The sequence below is a fragment of the Struthio camelus genome, chromosome 5 (assembly GCF_040807025.1).
Source record: "Struthio camelus isolate bStrCam1 chromosome 5, bStrCam1.hap1, whole genome shotgun sequence".
Classification (NCBI taxonomy): Eukaryota; Metazoa; Chordata; class Aves; order Struthioniformes; family Struthionidae; genus Struthio; species Struthio camelus.
In genome coordinates this window covers 68512661-68532155 of record NC_090946.1, presented here as the reverse complement: position 1 = coordinate 68532155, position 19495 = coordinate 68512661, and the positions used below count along the sequence as shown (strand labels likewise).

Below are 19495 nucleotides of genomic sequence, written 5' to 3'. Positions count from 1 at the left end.
CAAAGAATAACTACAGTTCGCATTACAAACTTCTGCGAACCTTGAAACAGTTGCCTCTGTGTACACCCTTTTATTTGTCATTACCTGAAACAGCTCCATGACTAAACCAGTGCCAAATCCTACCCTCACCCTCCCTGCTGTAAGACTACAATTCAGTGGTGTCGTTGTTGGCTTAAGGCAGGATAAGTCAGCCTGAACCACAGTAGCTCACTAGATAATTCATACTTTAGCAGGTTTTGTTCAGTGGGCAATCAGTTTATTATTTTTATGAGTTCACTATAATCATTATTCTGCCTGCTGTCCTCCTCTAAAGCAAGGTTTCAGCTACCTAGCTAGGCCTGCTCCTGCAAACCTGCAGCACTTCTGCATGCAAATAGCATAAGGAGGGTTTGTAGGATTTAGCCCCTGGCTTATAAACTGTGTAAATTATTTCAGAAGTCATGTCAGGTATAGTTTATTCCAAGGTTTCCTTGCAAATTTTAATCAGAAAACACAGAAAGGATATACAGTTTAGATTGAAATATTCTTTCACCTTGTACTCTGCCCAGATTGACTGTGGGCTGATATAACTGGCAGAAGTTACAGCATGCATGATAGAGGAAGGCTGGACACAAACTAGAGAAAACACATAAAGAAACATTTATTTTAAAAAAACTAAATCAACCATAAAGATCCTCCCAGTAGACCTGGGAGATGGAAGCCTTTCTCATTTTCTCCATGGCAAAATTTAATCTAGCGGCTTGGCTTTTCAAGCGTCATATTCAAAGAGATGCAAATTTATCAGAGCTGAGACCCCAGCTGACTTTTCGCACTCTGTGAATGTCAAAGGGGCTTAAAGGTTGAAGTGTCTATACCTCCCTCCATCCTTAGTAATCCGAAAGCAGACTGAAAATACAAAGCACCTACCTCCACATGTTTGTTCAGACCTCTTTATTTCCTGTGTACCTGCTGGCTATAAAAGTGTTCCTTTCAGGTGTTGTTATCTGTTTTAACTAAAAGCACATATAGAAATGAGTGTGCAATTGAAAAATGCTCCACCAGAGAATCCCGCAACAGCAGAAAACCTTTCCCTTCAGAGAGCTACCCTGTCCCCCACTTCACATATACACATTTTAGTTGTTCTTGCAACAGAGCCCATTCCCAACTGACTGATTTCAGAATTGCTATTAACTGAGCAGTAATCTCACCCAGTGACATGGTTCACTTCATACAGTCTCAGGAGGTAATATATCTAATAAAAATAAAAGTAATAAAAATAAAAGCAGCCCTAATGAATACGCCATGCCTTGTAAGGTATACTCTATATCACATAGTAGGAGCCACCTGAAAGCAATGACAGTGGGGTTTTTCACCTGCCTCTTATATGATGTAAATATCAATCTACTAATGGAGTTCCCATTGACAAAGGCTAAGAAAAAAAAAAAAAAAAAAAAGAGAGAGAGAGAAACAGCATTGAACAGATTGAGGGAGACTAATCTTGTTTGCCTAAAAATGGTAAAAAAAAAAAAAAAAAAGTATATATAAGCAAAGGCAAGAGGATTTAAGCTTAATTCCATGGGTAAGATGTTTATTAAATTAAATTACATTAACATATACATGATCAGTGTGAAGGGAAGCCCCCAACAGCCTTTACTGAATGACAGATTCAGTGGGTGAACCGGAGCTCTAAGGCTGGACCTAGAGTAACAGTTTCAGAGAAGTGTTTCTTCTCATTTAACAATTTATCAGTCCTCTTGATGATGAATTTACGGGAAAATGATGACTGTCTCTTTAAAAAAGTAGTTTGGGCAGTGCTTTTTGGTTTTAAAGTCTGGAGACAGTGGCATTAGATTGATTAGGTGTGTACATGTTGGCTGAGAAAGCTGTAGAAAGGGGAATGGAAGTGTTTGACAAGATGAAAGACTATTCAACATGTTAGACAGCTGGTTGAGTGAAAAGATCTATAACAGCACAGTAAAATATACTCAACAGTAAATGATACCTTCACTGCAAAAGCTACTACAAGTTAGGTCACACAATTTTAGCCTAGGATGACAGGTTCAACCAAACAAAGTTTTAAAACACACAATTAATGTGTGTGTGCCTGGTAACAGACAGATAGCACTTGAGAAATTGAGACAGACAGGGGTTCCCTTTTCCAAATTTAATAGTGACTATGCAAAGTTCCTGAGCCAGATTCTGATCTCAGCTGCTTATTCAGAGTAACTGCTGAGCTCGGAGGAGTTGTTCCTAATTTACACCCAGGTAAGAGAGATCAGGATCTATCCTCTGCCTCAGTCCGTTTCGTTGCTATAGGAAATGTATGTTTTCAAGATATAACTTTGTTAAGGGAATTGTGAACCTTCTTTCTGCAATCCTGCAGTGACTGGTGAGCACAGTAAATGTCTGTGTGTAGCCATGTGCGCCATGTTTTCTGACTTGCACATGAAGGCTCCGTAATCACCATGTGATTTTCATAATTAACGAAGCACAAAACACACCAGGATGGTAGGAACAGTGAAGCGTCACACATGACACAGATAGACAACAGATAAATAAAAATGGATACAGAACACCCTGTATTGTTAAGCAGAAAGAGGGATTTCAAGTGGTTTTCTGGTGATAGGCTTGCAGTGATTATGGTAGTAGGCGACAAAAGCAGTCTAAAACCAAAGGAAATTTTTTTCTGTAGACAATAATAGGACAATTGGACCTGGATACAGTTGGGTAATCTTATTTGGTTATTCATGATGCAATGATCACTTCAGATAGCAGAGGTTGTACAAAAAAGCCTTTTAGTCAGAGGCAAGTATGGCATGTGAAGCTAAAAACATTATCAGAAGAGCCCACATTTCTTTTGTTTTCCTCCTGAATTAAAGCAATGGGCAACATAGCAAGTGGTAACATTGAAGCAATACATTTCTCCTAAACTCTTTAAATTTCTTTGTACCGTTGGGGGACAGGTCCCTTTATGTTGTCAGAAAAGCAGAAAGAAGTCTTAATTCAAATGTGAATTAGGTCTGAGGTGATCAGCAGTTTTGAAATTAGAAAAAAAAAAGACATTTATTTTTTAAAACTTGGGTCTTTTCTAGCCCTGCTGATTTAGTGAGGATGCAGAGCTTCAAAGTCATTCTGACATTTCATTTAGAAGAGGTGGAAAAAAATCTTTTTTGTGAAATCGGCCTTTTAGTTCAATACCCTTGTATCAACTGTTTTCATCATAAGGTTTCAGGAACAGAAAGGTAGGCACTTGTTAACCTGATTCCACTGTATATTTGATAACAAAAAGTGGTTTTTAAATACTAACGTTAGCACATATTTCCTTAATTATAGAGCCCTAAAGGTACGTCAGACTAAGCAAACCATTAGATTGTCAGAACATTAATAATCTAGTAGTATACACAGAGTTGTTCATGCAGTGCAATGGACCAGGGAGTTTGGTTTAGGGATTCGTAGTGAAGGCACAAGGGTATCCATTACTAGCTCAGCCAGGAACATACAGAATGACCTTGAAAACGCAGCCTCATAATCTGCCTCAGTTTGCCCACTTGTAAAAGCCTAGAGATGCTTTGAGGTCTTCGGATGAAAGGGGCTATTAAATGCACAAAGTATTTATTAATTAATATTACACTGAGAAAAAGACACTCGTGCTTCTAAAATGTAAATAATGCATTAAAAATCCTCAATAATACCAGAAGTGCTTTTTCATGAGCAGATATTTATAAATTAGATGGTGTACTGAGAAATGATTTAAGTAATCCAAATGATTAAAGTAAAGACATGAATTCTGTAGGCGTGCCCCAAACATACAAACACTTCACTTGCTCAACTGTATCTACAATTTTTTTTTTCTTAGGACGGGAGACAGGAGGTTTCCAGGATCCTTCTATAGGAATGTTAAATGATTCCAGATAGGGCTTTTTCTGGGGTTTACAAACATAATTTCAGGGCTAACACTCTAATATTAATGTCATCAACTCTTCCCCCCGCCAAGTTATTTATTCTCAGAAAATTCCTTTTGCACATAGAGTTACAGCTTTAATTTCCCTGAAGCTCTTCCCTACCGGAATTTTAACATGTCTCAAGTCACTCTTGACTCTCACAGTTCAGCAGTAATATTTATATCTGAAATGGAAAAGTATAGTGCAAAATATAGGAACTTCAAAGGCAGAAGCTGTTGAGTGGACAGAGAACACTTTGTATTGCTAATGTAAACCATTTGGGGCTATAGAGATTCTGAAAAAACATGTGCTGAACTTGACCTTTCATGTCATCAATACAATAATAAAGGATTAGCTCTATGAAGTGCCACAAATATTGAGTGACTTATGGGTCACTAACTGCATAATGTTTGTTTCAAAGATAACTCTACTTCTTGCAATGAAAGTGTAGCAAGTTATCCATGCTATTTTCCTAGGCTTAAAAAAGTAAAATGATGTCACTGACTGTGTAACTGTTTGGCCTCTAGAAGAAAAGATCAGCATCTATGTCTTGCCTTTGTAGCACAATCGGATTGGCAACCACGGCAGATTTAAAATCAAGATGTCAGGCAGGTGCCAAACGCAGCAAGCTACAAGTAGTGTGTTGCTTTGGTTAGGCTACAGGAAGATTGAACTCTGATATTCTTTCTCCAAAGCACTGTCTTATTTAAGAGTTTTATTCTGTCTGTGGTCCTGTTTTGAGTTCTGTTTGTCAGCCAGCTGCCAAACTGCACGGCATTGACTTGTCAGGATGAGGCTGTAGGAAATAAGCTCAGAGTCAGAAGTCTTACTTTGTACCCCAGTAAGCTCAACAGACAACTCCTCCATCTTGTCTTGTGTGAAGAGCTTGGGGAGTGCTGATGAGAAAAGAGGAAGAAATAATTTCTTAGTTGGAAAATAAATCTTTGACTTCTTTTTATCTTGAGGTAAATAAAGGATAAATTAAATGTGAGCTACACACCCTCTAAAAATAAAATTCAAACTCAGAGGTGCCCATGAAAGACCAACACAACTTCTGTGGTTTAATGCAGATCAGCAATTGAGATGTTACTAAGGTGAGTAAAACAGAAAGGGTTTCTCTCATTGATGAGACACCTTCCTAACATTTTTACTGTTTAAATAGGACAAGACAGATACAACGTTCTTCACATAAAGGAGGGTGAAAGATTCTCAGCGAGGAGAAGAACAGAACGTAGGTGGGAGAGCATCCGATTTAATTAGCTGTAGCAGCCAGCAAGAAATGCGAGAGACAACTGTCCGAGCAAATTCTAACAAAGCAGTAATGCATATGAAAATGAGGGATATTTTTAAGGGAAAGACTATTTGAATGTTTTGTAATTTACTTAATTTGATCCAAAATTAATTTGGAGAAAAATGGTTGATAAAGTTAGGCTCCAATAAACTCTCCCCGGTTTTCAGAAGCACAGAAAAAGAGGTCTGCAGTGGATTATGCTGATCGGAACGTGAAGCCTCCGAAAGAGCTATTTCCATTTACTCTCTAGAAACTTAATGAGTTTTTTTGCTCAATCACATCCCTGCTTGATCCAGTTTGGATGGCTGTGAATATGGGAAGACTAAAAGTTATGGCCAGATGGTGACTTAGAATATGGCAGCTGATTCTTCATTACCCCTAAAGCATCCACTCTTTAGCCATGAGGATGCCTCCCTAGTCTTTAGGCCAAGTTGAAGAGAAAGAAAGGGCTCTTCTAAGTCTTTCTTCTCCTGCAATACATTGGTGATTTCTCCCATTCACATGGGAGGATGGGCTATGCAGCAGACAACTCTGCTCCTCAAAATGTTGACTTGATGTGTAATGGCTGAGACATATTATCTTAAGTATCTTGTTTTGCTCCTGTTTAAGGGAAGGTGCATAACCATGTTTCTACACGCTATAGAATGCTATGTGACAATGCTACGAGCCTGCACGGTCTTCGATAGAATTGGTGGGGGGGGCGGGTTCCCAGGGACAGCATAAGTGTAACTAGGGGATTCAGTGTCACCGACACTTGAGCATGTTTTCTCGGTGGCCCTAGGCTTATATATGGAGAAGCATACGGTTTGTGGGTCCAGGTTGGGCCAGCTAGATAACTTCTCTGGAGGAGGTGCTGCATTCATATACAGGTGCTTTCTAAGCTAGCATTACCTACCTAAGCCAACGGGCTTAAGGTTCACCCTGGTAATGCTGGAACAGTAGGAATAAAAATCAGCACTACAGAAAAAGAGGTTAAAAATAGATTTGGATTAAACTGGAAAGAAATAGGCTTTTTAACATGTATTGGTTGTTCACATTAAAATAAATATTTGTGGTATTTTTATTAAATAGTGCAGTTATTTACCATTTATGAGATTATATTTTATGAGACGAAGTATCTAACTTCAACTTTGACTTTCATTTGTTAACCTAACTGCATGCTTCAATTAAGGTCTTCTAACCTATCACTTTGTGGAGTAAAATCACCTTTCACAAAGTTTCTTCATTATAGCTCATTAATTAATTGGTAACTGGGATAGATTTTAATCATTGTTAAAGACTCACACTTTCTTACATTGCTGTTGCAGAACTTCTTAGTCAATTAAGCAACAATAACCTACTTTACTTGGTTTATTCTATTAATGCCTTGGGACATTTGCATGAAATATATAAATTCTCTGGTATTGTAGTTAACTATACCCATGACCACAGCCTGTAAAAGTCACGTGTCTGACATCTGGAGAAAGAATGGGCATGAATGCCAAAGACTAAACCAAAGCACCGACTGTCTAAACTAACAAAGTAATTCATGTCCCTCAAAGAGCAGAAACAGAGAGAATGCAATACTTTTTAGTTCCTTTAAGTTTTATTATGATTTTATGAGACCATTCTTACAGGCAGAGAAGAGGTTGGTGTCAGGGGACTGTGCTGCTTCCGAGTGTAACTGCCTGAACCAAGTCAGACAAGAATGACAAAAAATACTTTTTTTGCGCAAATGAAAGAAACTTGTCATTCCAACTTCACAAAACAGCGCTAGAGATGAAATGCTCAACTCCACTGGGACAGCCATTTTTTTGCTGTTATTACAGAAGAAAATTATAACCATAAAAATGTCCAATTTAGAAAAAAGGTGCCACTTTAGTGTCATTTGCATAAAAGCTGTTACATACAAATTGTTATAAAGACAAATGTGTAGTACTCTTGTTGAAAATTGCTTATATCTTAGGTGCTTTGCCTGAAACGACGTAAAGGCCTCTTCAAACTGAAATTCATTCTCAGGTAAATAAAGCTGAAAAAGAATTTTCACCTATTTGTATGTACGTGAGCAGTTTTTCATATTGTCTTAAACAGATTTTGACATGCATTTCTCCCATGCTTTTAAGTTCTTTCCCTTCTTAGCCTGTTGGTGGCCTCCATTACGATAACTTGGCTTCGCTGATGAGGGCAGATGAAAAAAGTTTGTCCTGAGTACAAGTCTATGAATCAGCTAAGATAACTTTCTGTAAGCGCAGGGCAGCTGTTACTTCCTTCTGTTAGAAAGTGCTTGCATTTACCTCTCCGCAATGAGCTGACCACTTTTCAGGCCTGAGATGGGTTACTAATGTTTCTGTCATTACTGCTGCTATCTACTGACTCAGAGAAATTTACTGAACTCTTCGGAGAAAGTCAACCAGACGTTACTGGGGCCACTGTAAAATTCAGAGCACCTATATACAATATATAAGTAGTATTATGATGACCACCCTTATTCATTTTGCAGTGGTGCTTAGATGACCCAGCCAGTATCAGGCCTCCATTGCACTGGAAATCATTTCTCCGAACTGTGTTGGCTCCCATGGACAAGTTCTTCCAAATTGTGGTGGAGCCACTAAAGGAGCTCCTCTACCATCTGTCTATCCCTGCCCTCTCCTCACCTGAAGGCTACACCCCTCCAACCCACTCCAAGTATGTTTGCTACTGGTGTGCAGAGCTCACATGCCACATCACCTTGAGCAGACAGAGGTGAAGGTGTCCCCCTCTGCCGCACCACACGCTGGAGTGTGACCTCCTCCTTCTGGTGTCAGGGTGAGCAGCTAGGAGCCTTGGCCTCTGCAGGCATCCCACCACAAACTGGCGGAGCTAGGCTTCAAAAGCCATAATGGACATCCCCCCAGGTAGAAGAGAGGCTCAATAAACTGATTTATCTAAAATTACACAGGAACTTCATGGATTAGACAAAAGCTATATCAGCTAGGTTTCTGATGTGCAAGTCCAGTTGCAAACATACGGATCATTATTTCTGCAAGGATTTTGGAAGTTTGCTACAACTTCACAGATGTTAGTGTTCAACAACTAAATAACAAACTTTACTAAATAAAAATGACCCTATTCAGTAGTCCAATTAACATTATTTTTGGATTTCTGAAAACTGACTTCAGAGGCGTGTATTTATATTCAGTGTAGAACACTGACACAATACAGATACGCAGGAAATCCAGATTAAATGTTGCAGTGAACAGAGTCATCAGACAGACATTACTGCAACAGAGAATGTCACATTAATATGAATGAACACGTTAGTAGGGGATTTTCAAGTGGTCTGATACTTTCTTTACCCAGCTGCAGGATCACTAAAATTAGTGTAACTTGTGTGTAAGCAGGAGAAACAGGTAACAGTAAAATCTCAAGTTAAGATGTGTAACTCACTGAACCTTCAACATTCTACACCATGGTATTCCCAGACACTGCATAGTATCTGAAATTAAGAAGCAAAGCAGGATATATCATAGTGTAGAATACATTAGTCTTGACTCCCTTGACTGTGAGTCCTACAAACGCACTGATCCTCACCAGATATATATGGTACCTTGCAGCACTCATAACACTCTACATTATATGGAAACATCTGCAGCAAAATTAAAAATAAAGTATTCTGGAAACTTCAGACAGTACAGGGCCAGCAATAATATGCCTACATACTTTATTCTCTGCTCTTCCAACGGGTTAATTAGTTTCTCAAGTAAAATAAATAAATAAGATAAAGAAAAAAGCTTGTTAATCACACATGGATTCTAGTGTTTTATTATTTGAATGCACCATAAACACTAAGCTCCAAATGGTCTCATTCGCCACAGTGGAGAGCACCCACGACTCCGGATGAAGACAGAAGCATCTACAGGTACTCTGAACCTCTGAGCACTAACTGTGAATTTTGTAATTTTATACTTTAAAAGCAGTGTGAAAAGACGCTTGTGATTCATTGTCAGTCTTTTTCCTTCTTAGTATGAAAAAGTACTAATACCCTGCTTAGCCTTTCTCAGGCCCAGATCTTGACGCCTTCTGGATGGAGAGTTCTGCACAGCTGTGTGGCCATGACCAGGTCGTGTGAGCTGGAGTGTCGCCTTAGCTGGCACCTCTCCCCACCATCTGCGCCTCTTTCTGCAGAATAGTGTAAAGATTCTTCCTTTCTATGCAAGAAAGTTGTATGTTTTTTCAAAGAAAAACTGGAAAAACACAGTTCAGCTCACAGAAAATCACAAACAGAAAGAGCCTTTAGCTCTGACTTATATTCTGATTACTTTTTTTACGAAAGGCCCAATATTTTCACCAAATGGTGTCCTTCCAGGATAGTTAGTCTACAGTGAAAACACCTTTTCGTTGTTCCCTGTGATTATTAGAGGGATAGAAATACCTGGAAATCTCTGATAGACTGAAATCACAGGTTCCTTAAACAGAACCTACCACCACTTCTTCTGAGTTCAAAAGGGCAAGTCTGTCTGAGTCTAGTCAGCAAAGGACAGGTGCTGATCCAGTTTTAAAACTTATACACAGTAGAATTTTGTCATACACCTAAGCAAGAAATAATGCTTTTTTTGCGTTAGCCTGTTAACAGGAGTTACACCGTTAATTACGATCCTCAGTCCTGCCTCAGGTAAATGTCCAAAATGGGGTATTGCTCCTTGATGCTACTCAAAAATCTAATTCTGCAAACATTCCACAAGTGAGAACACCTCCTTGACATAATTAACCCCATTAAAATCAATTAGACTAAGCATGAAAGTCAAGCAATTTGCATGAGTAAAGATATTACAAGAATGCGACTTACGTGGTTGTTATTTACTGCTGGAGTGGTAACAGAAAAAAAATAGAGATCATTTTCTTTCAAGTTTTAAATACGGTAGATAGCTGCAAACAACAAATTCTGTCCATTACAAGCTCTGCTGGAGAAATGGCTAATGGAATACCAGCCACCAAAGCCTTGTGACTCTCCTGTGTTCACAGAGGACTGCAATAGCTGCCTTGATGATTGTTCTTTGCCTTGGCGACTGTTCTTCACCCTTCGGCTGTGCAAAGAGAAAGCAAAAATATCCTCCAGTCTCTCACCAGGAACGCCGATGAGGTAAGCTTCAAGCTAAGGAAATTATGGAAATTGTAGGCCTTTGACACCTCACAGAAGGGCCTCCTAGTCAATAAAGCTCTAGCCACTGGACATTGCATGACAGGGCTTCACAGAGAAGCCATGCTGAGGGAAGACAGCTTGCCCTTACAAACTTCTCAAATAATTTCTTTCTAGTGTTGCTCCAGATTCACTGTTAAAGACGAGGGCCACCCCTTACAGGTTTGTGGTGCAGACTACGTGATACTTCTTTTGTGCACTGGATAAAGGAAAAGAAGAAGAGGGAGAAAGAGAGCCACACTAATTTATCTTTGCGCCCAATTGTTTTGTCCTGGGCCTTTGGCTTTGACCTAGGCTCATAATGAGCTTTATGAGCAGCATGGGCAGTATTGCTGGGAAACACCAATTTTCAGCCTCTTCTCCTGTTTCTTCTCCTCTTCTTCCAAACTCTTAGACTGCTCCTAAATATTTACTATATACAAGGCGTGTTCACAGGCAACGCGTGTTTACCTTTGCCTCAGCCTTCCTTTCTTCTGTTTATACTTCTTGGCTGTACTTTTTTTGAAACGTTTATGTCACTGCACTAGCAAACAGACAGCAGCATTATGTGCAGTAGCCCTTCCACTTATATGCGTTATTGCACAGGTGATGGAATTTGGATTTAGAGGAGAAAGTTTCAGTTATTTAGCCATTTTCTATTCCTCCATATAAAAGAGAGAGAGGAGAAAGAGACGCTGATATTATTGAAAAACTAGGATGATAATGAACTGGAAGGGAGAATATACAAAATGCAGTTGTCAATTTGAGTTGAAAGTCAGATAAGAACATTAGAAACCAGCCAATTAAAGTTTGCAACCAGTAAAATCATGAGGCTCATTTTAATAGTTATATATTTTTAAGTCATTTTGTTTTCTGTATTCCTGTCCTTTGCCATGGCTTTTCCACCAAGCGGTGAATATTGCAAATGCTGTGGGACTTTTCTCAAACTTGATCAAAGCACTAAAAAACTAGAAATGAACATAAATATTTCTGAGATCCTTAAGGAACCTGCCAAATAATTGTTAGTGACGGTTCTAATTCTTTAGTAAAATTCATCTCTTACGACGTCTAGAGGAGACCAGACAACCAGTGACATTTGATGATGTTCCTGATTGTTTAAGAATAGTGCACACTCTTGTATTTTTGTAACTGCGTCTTTCTTGCCTTGTCCCGAATAACCTACTTGTTTGCTTCCTCTACTTGTGTCTCATGCTAGGTTTTCGGACAAAGGAAAATTGACAAAGGAAAATTGAGAAGAATATAAACTCTAGCAGTCTAAACACAGAACCACAAGAAGGCAGGGGATACAAAATTTTGAAGAATAACTTGCTAAAGGCATAAAAATAATAATCAAAACTTTTTTTAAACACATCAGAAGCAGGAAACCTGCCAGGGAGCCAATCAGGCCTACAGGTGTAAAAGAAGCACTCAAGGAAGATAAGGCCATGTGGGAAAAGCTAAATGAATTCTTTGCATCGATGTTCACTACAGAGGAGCTTAGGGAGGTTTCCACACTGGCACCATTCTTTATGGGGGGACAAATCTCAGGAACTGTCTTAAATTGAAGTGTCAGTAGAAGAGGTTTAAGAACAAATCGATAAAATGAATAGTGACAAATCATCAGGACCAGATGGTATTCACGCAAGAGCTCTAAAGGAACTCAAATATGAAATTGCCAAACTACTCACTGTGGTGTGTAACCTAGCGCTTAAATTGGCCTCAGTACCAAAGAAATGGAGGTGGAAAATATGATACCAGTTTTTAAAAGCATTTGGGAGTGTGGAGGGAAATCCAGCAAGCTGTAAAGCAGTAAGTCTGATTTCTCTACTGGGCAAATCGGTTGGAAATATTGCAAAAAAACAGAATTAGTGGACTTATGGAGAAATAAATCAATGGAGATGCTATAAGCAATGAATAAAGCAAGGTGTTTTCAGACAGTGATTCATTCTGCTTCTCCTATATGCCTGTTATAGGGTGGATCTAGCTTAGAGTAGATAACTGGCATTCAGAAAGTTAAGTCAGAGGAGAAAAATTCACTGCTGAGTAGCTGGATGGCAGATAAAATTCACGCTCCGATCTATACAAAGGAAAACAATCTTAAGCCTAGATACCTAATGATGGGTCCTATATTAGCTATTACAATTAAGAGAAAAGATGACAAAGTAATTTGGATTGTCAGTCTGAAACGAAATCATCAAGTGTCAGATTTAAAACAAACCAAAGGAAGTACTTTTTGATATAACACATAATGAAACTGTGGCATTCATTGTCACGGCATGTTCTGGATGCTGAAAATATAAACAGTTTCAAAGAACAATTGGGAAAAATAATGCAAGAAAAGTCTCTCAAAGAATATCAGATATCACATTCAGTTCAGAATTCCCTTGTACATCATAATACTAGAAGCTGGGAGAGCATGTTGAAGAAGTATCTATATTTGCTTTCTTCTGATACTCTTTCTTTAAACATCCATTACAGGCTATTGTGAAAGACAGAAGATGAGATTTGGTAGATCTTTGATTTTTCCCAGTATGTCCATCCTTACATTAGATTTTGTGTAATTTAATATGATATGATCAAGGAGAAGTTTCAGATGAAACCCAAATTGAACATGGATCCGCTTTAGCAAAAATTAGCTCTAGCGGACCAGTGCTGTTTTTAAGTAAACGTTTCGAAACAATGACTTCTTCTTTGAACTGAAGTATCTGTTAGAAATTTTGCTCAATGCAGTTGGAATAGTCAATGAGGCTCCTACCAGTTCTCAGAAGGATTCAGGCCAGAGCCCAAAGAGTTGTTGCTCACACCCTTCATAGCGTACTTCCACCAAACTTTTAGCTAAAGTCATCAACTATAACTTTATCTCTTCTCTATTTAGAAATCATGAAAAGGAAGCAGTCTTCCTCAGGATTACAAATAATTCATCATCTCTAGGCAGACATTGTAAGTACACAATCATGGATTGTATTTTCTTCTTATAGATAATTCTGTAATGATTAGCAATCTCTCTGGCGAGTGACAGTAATGTATTTGAAAGAAAGCTGTCTTCCTTTTAGGATCATTTAGCCCTGAGTATCCCATTGGTCCAGTTATCCATAGATAACTTTTTAGGTAGTTTGTTGGTTAAAATAGGAAGTTAGATGGCTTACCACATATCCATCTGTGCTATCAAAACCTGTAACTACTCACTGGATTTGGCAGGGTAAATGAACATTTTGTTCAATTACATTAAAGGTCTGATTTTAATTGTCTAATATTCCCATTAATAATGTCTCTTTAAGTCATCTGTTCAGATTCTGCAATGTTAAATTGTCTCTGAAAGTTAGAACAAATGCAAATTAAAACAAGGGTCTAGTTAACTCTCACCTGGCTTATGATTAAATGTTTCTATATGTTAATGTTTTAGTTATTAAAATGTATGAAGACATGGAAAAAAGCTAGGAGTAAATAGCACCAGGGTTTGCCTTGAGAGTAGTTCTCCATGGAGGAACAGCACTTTGGATCTAACAGCAGTGACAGACAATCATGGTTCAGATGGCCTAGGTCACTGTAAGGCTGTAAGAGAACAAAGACGACTCACTGTAATTGTAAAGAAAGTATAAAACAACAAAATATGCTTCCAAAGTAAAGTTGAGAAGATGACCAGTTAGCCACTGTGATTTTGACAATACTAGTGCACAAGCAGTGGGTGATGGCTGTTGAAGGCAGGAGGTGGTTTGATCTGGATGAATTCTTCCATGAGTGGATTTTAACTAATCTTGAGTAGAAAAAGAAGGGGAGTTTTGGGGGATGGGAGATGAGTTTCCACAGAGAAAAGAGGAACTTAACCAAAAGTGATTCTATGAAACTGGGATGGAGTGAAGTAGAAACCAATAATGTTCCTCCCCTCTAAAGAGGGGAAGCTGATAAAGGAGAAGCGCAAGCAACTATCTCCAACCCACATAGGAGCTGAAAACTGAACCCAGTTTTCCCCGCTTTCCAGCACTGCTGAGCACAAGAAGAAGTGAGGGTTTTGCTTATGTTTATATCATTTTGTGGAGGAGATTTTAAAATGATGTCATCAAATTGCCTCACTATAAACTGCTAGAAAAATACAGAGGAAAAATCTGATGGAGTGCTGGAACTGTGAAAAACCATGTATGCCAAGGTAGCAGGTTTCTCTGAACAGCTGCCGGAGCTCTTGACAGTAAAGATCCAGACAAAATCCTTTTGCAATTTAAACTGGTGCTGTCTCTGTCGAAAATCCTTTTGCAATTTAAACTGGTGCTGTCTCTGTGGGTTTTGGTAGTCTCTAAGGCCAGCCATTTTGGCTTTCAAGCCTGTCTGGATTTTCAGAAAGAGGCAGAGGTATCTGGGGAAATAAGGAGAAACAAGGACCTGAAATTCAGAAGGGGTTGAGGTGGGAGGTGGATTCTGAGAAACACAAGAAAAACGGAGAAGAAAAGGCAGATGGAATAGGAAAGAAGGGGGGACAGATAGTGAGAAGGAAAAGGAAGTAACTCAATACTTGTGAAAAATAAGAAGCTTATATGTGTGTGTATGTGTGCACGTGTGTGTGTGTGTGTGTGTGTGTGTATATATGTGTATGTACACGCGTGTGTATATATAAAAACCACATATTGAACCCTTATATTATTAAATAACCTCTCCCCCAGATTGAAATGTTTTTCCATCCCGAGATTCCTGGAGATATGCATGAATGACACTGCGAGAACCCACGCTGTTCAAAGGGAATTCTAGCGCTGGAGCCTCACATTCAAGGTCAGTCCAAGGTACCTCCTACGAGATCCCATGGGAGCCACAGGACTAGACCCTTGTTGTGCCCACAGCAGTGGCTCTTTAAAGGTTTATATTTTGGAAATGAAAATGGCTATGGTAAATTTACCCTAATAAAGAAAAAATGCCTTGCCCAAGCATTAAAAAACAAAAAGAAAAGCTAGGAGTGTGAGGAAGAGCAAGCGCTGGAGTTTTTTTGGCAGACATTCATATCTTGTGTTCTGAATAACCGTAAGCTGTAAGCCTAGATATAGCTGAGCTCTTTAAACGCAATACCCTTTCCCCTTTTTTCATTTAGTTATCTCCTTCTCTGCTCCTTGCCTCAATCTGCATATGTTATTGGCCTCGAATCCCAGGGCTGCCACCTTAATCTGTAGTAGCTAATAGTACAACCTCACACATGGCCTGGGACCAGGCTCAGGTTAACAAGAAATCCAAAAGCAAATGGCTGGGGGAGGTAGCTATAAAATAACCACTTGAAAATTCAAGCTGTGATTTTTTTTCACATTTGCATGGAGGAAGCAAAGCTTTTAGTCTCAGAGGTTCAGTCAAATGCATTAAAAAGATGAACATTTTAGTTAATGTTCTTAGAAGATTTCTAAAAGCAGTTTTGATTGTGTACTATTAGCATTAATTAATTTCTATACTGAGACCAGCCGTTATATTAGTAGAATGCATACTTTAATCAATTTCTACTTGCTGTTTTGTGCAAGTTAAAGGTAGCTTTGTGGTTTGTGCCTGGTTTATACAGTGCGTTTAACTCAATGTGCCTTAGGTAATGCTCATCTGAGGTTCAATGTATACTCTAATCAGAGCATGATACAAGAATTATGAATGAAACCCCGACAAGTAATAGGGTTGTTTTCATTTTGGACCATAGTGGAATATACCTTCTCTAAACAGGTGCTTGAATGCATTATTAAATAACACAATACTCAACTGCACTATCATCAAAAGCAGGCATAAACAGTTAGGATTAAATCTCTTTTCAATAGCAGCTTACCTGCATCTGAGAGCAGCTGTTTGATATACATTTGCAATCATTCTGTCACCGGTAAGTTTAAAAGCATCCTGTCAAGTGACTTTTTTAAAAATAGTTTTCAGATGATTATTTTTGAAATCTTTTATCATTTGGTACAAGCAATTAAAAAAAAAATCAAAATTAGATAGATTCCCAATTATTTTTTCTTGCTCTTATTTGACAAATAATGATACTTTATCCTCAGGATTTCTAAACATAAATTAAAAATTAGTACTTTATTTATTTTTACTTCTTTAGTCATAAGCATTGATGATGATTAAGGGACCAGATGATTACCCCACACCTCCCAGCACCCAGAATCCCTCTCCTCCTTCATCCCTTGGCACTTCCCTCCCAGCCCAAGGAAAAACTGCTGTTATCTCTCATCACCAGCGAAAAGGAAGACCCTCAGGAGGTCAGACTCAGCAGGTTAGGAAGCAAAACCCAGTCCCATAAGAGGTTCTGCTTTTGGCAATAAGGCCTCAGGCCTCTCTGATCCCAAATACAGAGGCTTTTCTAAACTATTGATTCAGGAGAGATGAAGTCCTGACAGAGAAAAGAAAGGGAGGTGAGGAGGGTAAGAGTTGAAAAGACTTAAAAAGGGAAGGTGCAATGGAGGCTAAGAGAGATACAGTGAACTTTTGATACGGAGAAGAGTTTGAAAACAACAATTTCTCAAAGCGGATCCTGTCCTCCCTCCATCTCTACTCTGCTAGTGCCAGAGACGGCTCCCAGGGCCTTCCCCCAGCCCACAAGCTAGGCACTTGGTCCCTCCCCAGCCAGCACCCCGACTTCAGAGACCATCACACCTCCCCACTGCTTTCACGGGAAGTGCTCCTGGTTTGCCCTGGAAGGTTGTTTCTGGCACTCAGAAACAGACACTGTGATGTCCCACAGTCCCATTCTTCCCATGGCGTCCTTCTCCGTGCACTGCCCCTCAGATTTTTTCTCCTTTGTACCTTTTTCAGTACGTTATCCTCTCAGGGCTTTTTGTTCTACAACAATTCTCTGATGCTTCAAGAGAGGTCAAGCTCACTGTGCCTGGAGCTGTATACTGAAAGAAATAGTCTCTGCCCCAAGCTGCTTCCAGTGTGAGCAAATTGGATGGACAAAGCTAGGAGGCAAGAAATTGAGGCACAACTTTGTAGAACATCACCTCAGCCTAGCCTCCTTCATTCCAGATCAGAGCTGACTAAGCACCCTGCCAAGTGCCTGCCCACGAATAACCCTCTCATCTTCCCCATCCACATCCAGGTCGCAGTGCAAAGACTTGTCTGCTGAAAGTACAGACATGAATGGGTAAAAGAAAGAGGGGCTGCAAGTGCATGGTATGGATGGATCGAAAAAGCGTTTCAGAGAAATTGAGTGCATCAGCTGTACTTGTATGGTTCCCTGTTAGGTCATCTTCAAGCCCATCTGACCAACACAAACCAGGCTTATATTGGCATATCCTCTACAGTAGCACTGACCTGGCAGGAACAGAGTCACTGCTGCTGCACTTCAGATTAGCACATCCATGATTCAGGCTTCAAAGCACTAATCTGCTCCAAAAGTCTTTGTCAGAAAAGGTGCTGACATCAGTTTCCATCCTGGCGTAAGCCACGGCCATCAGTGCTGCCGTTTGGTAGATCTCAAAAAATAAGTGGTCGTAAACGACTCTGTTTTTCTTGTATTGGTTACTCATATTACTGATTACTGATAAAATAAGCATACATATATACTAGAGGTATTTGGCATAAACAAGCACCAGTGGATTACACGTTGGCAAACCTGCAATGATGTTAAGTATTTAGAAGGCATGAGGAAAAAAAAATGCTGTAAGTGATGTCAGAAAAAGTTGCCACTGTAAAGGATTCTGAGACTGCAAAACCTACAAAAGATTCAATGACTGCAAGGGCAACTTATCCATTACCATTCAAGACCATTCCGGCTGCAAAGATATTGCATCCCTATCCTCGTTAACATCTGTAATTCAGTTTCCATGCCCATTCCCTCTTTGGACTCCCTGCTTAGAGTACAACAGCCACCTGGCCTACGGGAGCGGGACTGATCCTGCCACTGTACACAGACTTACAGGAATGTCTTCCTAGCCTTCCCTGGATGTAATTGCAATCAATCACCTAGAAATGGAGGCTTCACTAGTTCGTTACTAGTTCCCTGAGCCATCCAGTCTCCCCAAAGCTTCATAAAATTTCTAGTTTTCTAATATTTAAATTAATTATTTCAATTACCTACTACTTAGCAATGTTGCTTATGTTTCTCTTGATTTTTCTTTTCCTACATAGATTTGGCTGGAAAAACTTCTGTAGCATATCTATATCTTAATTAAAGATAACCTGTTTTAAGTGCAGGAAAATTAAGAAATTTCAAAGTTACTATTTTTCTCTCCGTTTCAAAGATGCAAATACAAGAAAGTGAGCAGTTAGACTTTAAAAGAAAAATTTATGAGTATTTCCCTCTTGGTACTCCTTCCAGTGCTTCCTAATTAAGGACAAGCCAATACAGTATCATGTACCAATCTGGTATTTATTAACAAAGCTAGTCATGATTTTTAACTGATTATTGCTCAGAGGATCCTCCCCTCATTAATATAAATGAATTAGGAGGAATACTGCCAAATGTTTCAAATGGGAATTAACATGAGACTGCAAGGTATAATTAGTTGAAAATGCTAAATACATCAAAGTATTAATTTGTGTGTACATATATATGTGTGTGTGTGTGTGTGTGTGTGTGTGTGTGCATGCCTATGTACGTATTAAGTTTATATAGTATCTAAATATATTATATATATCTATACACAGTGCACATATCAACTTAAGTGCAGCTTATAGATAGATACATACCCGTTTTATTATATTATACCCTGCAGCTAAGGAACCTAAGGCATCAAGCTGAAAGAGGATTACAAAATTCGGGGACCAAAAATTGAAAGATATCCACACAGGATAACTTTGATAATATTTGTCGTTTAGGGCAAGGAATCTCTGAATCGAACACCACCACATGTACAATATCACAGCCTGGTGTCTTGTTTTCTGTTAGTCTCGTAATTGTATGATTTTTTCTCCTCTCCTCCCCCACCATTTCTATGTTTGTGGATTTACTAGAGTGCAAGTGTGAATACAATGAGACTGCATCACCACAGCCCAGACAATAATTTTGCCCTGTACTTCTGACATTTAGATTTATATCATACTTTTCTCTGTGCTTGTGACACCTTCTGTAGCTGTTTTGAGGAGCCTCTCAGGCATATTTCTGGAAACAAAATTATTTGGGAAACAGAACAACACGGTCAGAATATCAAACAACATACAGAGATAGAGGTAAATCATGACATATAATAGAAACACACT

The 19495-nt window shown here is 39.1% G+C and overlaps 1 long non-coding RNA gene across 1 annotated transcript in view; it reads right to left on the bottom strand.

The window, feature by feature from the left end:
• Positions 1–6782: 6782 nt before the first annotated feature.
• Positions 6783–19495, bottom strand: part of LOC104144440 (uncharacterized) — a 41870-nt gene continuing 29157 nt past the window's right edge. Inside the window, exon 6 of the long non-coding RNA XR_694129.2 lies at positions 6783–10253. This is a non-coding gene — a long non-coding RNA (uncharacterized lncRNA). The remainder of the gene's footprint in view (positions 10254–19495) is intronic.